The sequence below is a fragment of the Schistocerca cancellata genome, chromosome 10 (genome assembly GCF_023864275.1).
Source record: "Schistocerca cancellata isolate TAMUIC-IGC-003103 chromosome 10, iqSchCanc2.1, whole genome shotgun sequence".
NCBI lineage: Eukaryota > Metazoa > Arthropoda > Insecta > Orthoptera > Acrididae > Schistocerca > Schistocerca cancellata.
The window spans coordinates 221,035,162-221,041,573 of NC_064635.1; positions in this window are offsets into that span (position 1 = coordinate 221,035,162).

The following is a 6,412-nucleotide window of genomic DNA, read 5'->3' on the forward strand; positions in this document are numbered from 1 at the left end:
TTGTAGCCGCAAGGGAGGTGAATAATGCCGTCTATTCGAATCCTGAATAAAAGCAACCTGCTATCATAGAAAGCGTGTTGCGTTACTTGCTGGAAGCTCCGCGCAGAAAACCACACTACTGGCCATTAAAATTGCAACACCACGAAGATGACGTGCTACAGACGCGAAATTTAACCGACATGAAGAAGATGCTGTGATATGCAAATGATTAGCTTTTCAGAACACTCACACAAGGTTGGCGCAGGTGGCGACGCCTACAACATGCTGACATGAGGAAAGTTTCCAACCGATTTGTCATACACAAACAGCAGTTGACCGGCGTTCCCTGGTGAAACGTTGTCGTGATGCCTCGTGTAAGGAGGAGAAATGCGTACCATCACGTTTCCGACTTTGATAAAGGTCGGATTGTGGCTGTCTCGATTGCGGTTTATCGTATCGCGACATTGCTGCTCGCGTTCGTCGAGATCCAATGACTGTTAGCAGAATATGGAATCGGTGGGTTCAGGAGGATAATACGGAACGCCGTCCAGGATCCCAACGGCCTCATATGACTAGCAGTCGAGATGACACGCATCTTATCCGCATGGCTGTAACGGATCGTGCAGCCCCGTCTCGATCCCTAAGTCAACAGATGTGGACGTTTGAAAGAAAACAACCATCTGCACGAACAGTTCGACGACGTTTGCAGCAGGATGGACTATCAGCTCGGAGAGCACGGCTGCGGTTACCCTTGACGCTGCATCACAGACAGGAGCGCCTGCGATGGTGTACTCAACGACGAACCTGCATGCACGAAAGCAAAACGTCATTTTATCGGATGAATCCATGTTCTGTTTACAGCATCATGATGGTCGAATCCGTGTTTGGCGACATCGCGGTGAACGCACATTGGAAGCGTGTATTCATCATCGCCATATTGGCGTATCACCCGGCGTGATGGTATGGAGTGCCATTGGTTACACGTCTCGGTCATCTGTTGTTCGCATTGACGGCACTTTGAACAAGCAACGTTACATTTCAGATGTGTTACGACCCGTGGCTCTACCGTTCATTCGATCCCTGCGAAACCGTACATTTCAGCAGGATAATGCACGACCGCATGTTGCAGGTCCTGTACGGGCCTTTCTGGATACAGAAATTGTTCGACTGCTGCCCTGGCCAGGACATTCTCCAAATCTCTCACCAACTGAAAAGTCTGATCAATGGTGGTCGAGCAACTGGCTCGTCACAATACGCCAGTCACTACTCATGATGAACTGTGGTATCGTGTTGAAGCTGCATAGGCAGCTGTACCTTTACACGCCATCCAAGCTCTGTTTGACTCAATGCCCAGGCGTATCAAGGCCGTTATCACGGCCAGGGGTGGTTGTTCTGTGTGCTGATTTCTCAGGATCTTTGCATCCAAATTGCGTGAAAATGTAATCACATGTCAGTTCTAGTATAATATATTCGTCCAATGGACACCCGTTTATGATCTGCTTTTCTTCTTGGTGTAGCAATTTTAATGGCCAGTAGTGTATTTGGGATTTTAGATGAACGTAAGCTGTCGGAAAACCACGCGAATTGCCATATGGCACGTGTCCCTGTCAACAGTCTGCGTGACGCTGAGGTACTCTTCCCGCCAGGAACACCTCAGGTCTGCCTTCGTCAGAAATCGTATGCAACCAGCTCGGTCGTCAGAACCGTCCCGCTGCCAGTGTCCACGATATCGAGGACTGTGAACCGTGTCGAAATATCACGGTTGGTTCTCTGAGTTTCCTCCTCGTCTGTAGCGCGTTCCTCTTGAAACTGCCGTTCCGCGCTCTGCCGTTTCCAGAGGGCGCTGCGGCGCTGCTGCGGCCGGCTGCCTGCCGTGTTTGCGGGAGGGCGTCCGTCTGGCCGAGGGACTCTGATTGCTGCGGGCGTCTGGAGGAGCGTACAGCAGGCCACGCCGTTTTGTCGATGCTTCGCGTCACTCGTGTCAGGTGTGACGCAATGTTACTGTCTTGGTCGCAGATGGATCAAAGGGGATGTCCATTGAAACTCCTATCCTACAGATGTCGTTGGACAAAGTAAGACGTTTTGACCACTATCTTCCGTGACTTGCAAGCAACTTGGCATTCCGACGTCTACAGTAATTCGGCGAAGATTATTTGTTTCTTCAGTGTGTAAATGACAGAACAAGGAGCAGTTTATTTAATGTTTACCTTATGCTCGTGTTTTGCGTGTGCTGTCTGCGAGTGTAAACTTGACTCTCACCTTTGTCTGTTGATTCTGAGCGCATCGTCAAATACTGGATCCAAGTAGTGACTTTCAATTAATTAGCTGGATGTGGTGTCACCGCCAGACACCACACTTGCTAGGTGGTAGCCTTTAAATCGGCCGTGGTCCGTTAGTATACGTCGGACCCGCGTGTCTCCACTATCAGTGATTGCAGACCGAGCGCCGCCACACGGCAGTTCTAGTCTAGAGAGACTCCCTAGCACTCGCCCCAGTTGTACAGCCAACTTTGCTAGCGATGGTTCACTGTCTACATACGCTCTCATTTGCAGAGACGACAGTTTAGCATAGCCTTCAGCTACGTCATTTGCTACGACCTAGCAAGGGCCCATATTCAGTTACTATGTCATATCTTCAAGAATGTCTTCTGAACAGATAATATTGTGAATCATGTACCGTCAAGAGCGACGTTCATCATTAATGGATTACAGTTAAGTATCCAACTAATTGCGTCCGCTTTCTGAATTCTAATTCCTTGTCATGCTCCAGACCTCACGTCAGTATAGTTCTTCCCTCCTCACTCCAGCCTGCGTAAGCTAAAACGCGTGCATTTCGGCCCCCACTAGTAACACGGTGTTGCCTCTCCAGCCAACACAACACTGGATTCTTCCTTTTCCTCGTCACGACGCGTGTAAATGGCAAAGGAGAACTGTAGACCTTAACTTGCTACCTCATTTGCCTGGCTTCAATAACAGAGCCTAACCTGTTAACTAATTAAGGCTTGTGGTAAACAAATCTATTGAGGTATGTTGTTTTAAAATATTATCAGAAATGAGTCAATGATTTATGTTGCGCTAGTTGTTTCTGGGGTATGAGCGGATGTCCTGGCACGTCTGCCGTGTAAGGGAATCCTACTAGTTTTGCTTACCTTCAGACCAGGGTCCTTGCTCGACGCTTGTCTGTAAATATTCCGCTAACTGGTTAGCGTATGTTGTGGCTATTTTAAATTAATCAGAGGTTAATAGCCCAACACAGTTTGTCGGCCGTCAGAAGCCGTGTATGTGTTATTTATTCCTTTATTCTAGTCAATTTATTAGCATGCTATTCTTAATCTGTTACTCTAGGTAGCCATTAAGTTACCATTTTTCGGGTGTTTAGATGGAGTGCGGCTCCTTTGAGTATAGATTTGTCACTTTCCAATTTTTGTTTTTCACCAGTTTGTAATTGTGCTTATGCGCGTATATGTATGTATATATATATGGGTGCAATCGGCCGGCCGGGGTGGCCGAGAGGTTCTAGGCGCCACAGTCTGGTACCGCGCGACCGCTACGGTCGCTGGTTCGAATCCTGCCTCGGGCATGGATGTGTGTGATGTCATTAGGTTAGTTACGTTTAAGTAGTTCTAAGTTCTAGGGCACTGATGACCCCAGAAGTTAAGTCCCATAGTGCTCAGAGCCATTTGAAACATTTTTGGGTGGAATCTAATTTTTTTTATTGTTATTGAGGTGTACTTAATGTCATATTGTAAAGAAAGGAACTTATTGGAGATTAACTGTCGCTGTTAAGGTCTTGTGGACGGTGTACTTCTTCCTGTTATTCATTTTAATGTTCTCGTCAATGTGGAAACTTGCCAATTATTTTCACTTTACATGGAGTGTGCCTCCCTTGATGTTATAAGTGACTGTTTCATATCCAACTCTTTAAAGCGCCTACGCGCATATTCGTATTTATGGGATAACTTTGTTCCCCTGTTGAACTTGAACTAAAGTGCAGAAAACTGAATCAGGTGTTTATTATTGTTCTAGTGCTATTATCTGTCAAGTGTAACACGCGACATTTTCTTGGTCTGTTATCAAGTGTTACAGTAAATGCAAATTGTGGTGAAGCGATGCGCTATTTCAGTTGTTGCAGTGATTTCCTATCTCCGCATTGGATAATCTAAACTCATAATATTTAATTGTTTAAATACTGGAGGGAGGTGCGTGTATCCCAGACCACTTACATCATCTGTGGGCCAGCTTGCCACAGAGGCGGACACGACCACTTTATGTCTGCGTTCCCAACTGAACGAGTGCATGCGCCCAGGACAGAGGGGGTGCAACGCCTTGGAGACAAGTGGGTTCACGCTGCCAGGTTCTTTGTAAAAACACAAGACACCTTCTCAGCCTGTGAAGTTTCGTTTCGTTCCCTCTTCCCCACCTGGGGGCTCCACTTTTCCTTGTCAGGCAATGTGCATCACAACGCTCCGTCCCTAAAAGAATGGATGCACGCAGTCGTTGTGTAACCTACGCAATGACCACTTCGTTAGTTGTCACGTTCCATCCTTAATTAACAGAGATCACTGGGTGTTTGCGTGACGTGACTCCCAATGTGATCTTCGCAGTGCCGGCATATACTGCATGTAGGCGCAACAGGAATTCTCGGGAAAGTTGCTCGAATTCGGTCCCACTCGGGAAAGCCGGTGACCAAGTAATGGATGGATTAGAATCTCGGCTCATTCTTTGCGTTCAGGGAGTGATTCCGCACTTTCCAGGGGTGGGAAGCTATTGTCGCCACATCGCAATTAGGTTAATTGGAGATTAACGAGCGTTTGAGCCTTGCAGTGACATCGCCACATGAAGTAATTAAATTTGGCTATAATTTTATATGTATTGCGAGAGTGGACTAGAGGCACCAAATAGACGGTATCGTACGGCAGTACACAGCTAATATCCACAGTTTTAGTTGTCATAATTGCAATTAATTAAGAAGTTACTAATCTTCGCCAGTATGGTGGTTTACTTTGTAAGAGATCCCTTTGTGCTTGAAGGGTCCTTCGCTCACGAATACAGCAGACAGGCGTGAGAGAAGTGGTTCTGGCCGTTAGCAAAAGTCAGTCTGCGGCGACCCAACGTAACTAAGCAGGCTGCCCACAACTGCGCAGTTACGGTGGCCACGGAAGCTGCTGCCACGCCCCCTCCGGCTCACTGGGGACCGACACCTGCCGCCAAGGTGCGAGTCGCCTGCCGGTGCGGCCAGTCTGCAGACCCCGTTTAGGCGCCATGCTGGGACAGTTGGGCTGTGCGAAACAGATAGCAGCAAAACAGTTAATGATCTTGTTACTTGCTAGTTGTGCCAGTCAAATCGTCCGGAGTGACGATCGCAACTCGTAATTAGGAGCGCATCCGCCACGTTCTACTGAACTGAAGAAACAGCAAGTGATCAGAAGCCCTTGAGATGCGGAGTTACAGGAAACTGTTGACAATCCGATGAATTGATAGAGTGAAAAATCAAGACGTCCTCCAATGTGCGAACTTGAAAAACAGTGTAGTAGTAATTTAACAAAACAGAGACAGAATGACTGAGTGCATATTACGACAGGAGTCATCACTGAACGCTGTAACTGGATTGGTTGTAGAGCGAACAGGACTAGGTCACAGTACGTAAGGCATTTGGAGGACACGAACTCCGCATCTCAGGAAGGTCGAGGAAGGATCCACTAATCCTCTACCAGAATTTCGCAAAATGCCCTGTAAATGGGACACCGCGTCCGTGTGTTAGGACGGATAAACCCTCTGCTCTTGGACAACAACAAATACGTGGGAGAGTTTTTATTCTCGTTTCGACGATTTGTTTGAATTGGCTCGCCCTGACTTTGCGCCAGACTTTACGTTTAGAGATAAAGCGATTTGTTCGCTCGCCTATCAAATCAACAGCAACATCATTTCATTGCAGACGAGAGATGACAGACTACCAGTATCCAGTACTGAACAAAGGGTCTTATACATGGTGGTCAGAAGCAGTCTGAAAAGCTTGTAAGGTTTTTGCAGAGAAGATTGTGCCGAGAAGTAATTTTTAAGAAAAAATTTCATACGTTATGTCGTTTCGGAGTTAACAAACATTGAAGATAGCCAATCAGACTGTTGCGTGCGCGGGGTTCGAAGCGGCCTGCCAGAGACGTGGTCGCCAAACGTGTTCTTCCTTGGGTTTCGTAAAACTGAACAAGACAGCGACACAAAAATTGGACCGTAGTGAGGACAAAACCCGAGGCAACGGCTGAGCAGACTCGTGCGCTATCATCTACTCTGTGAGAACAACCGACACTAACTGTACTAGCGAGCCTCTCGAATTAGCGCACGAAGGCCTGATTGGCTAAATTCAATGCTAACTAACTCGGGAACTTCGCAACGTATCGAATTTTTCTCTTAACCGTTATTCCTCAGCACTACATATC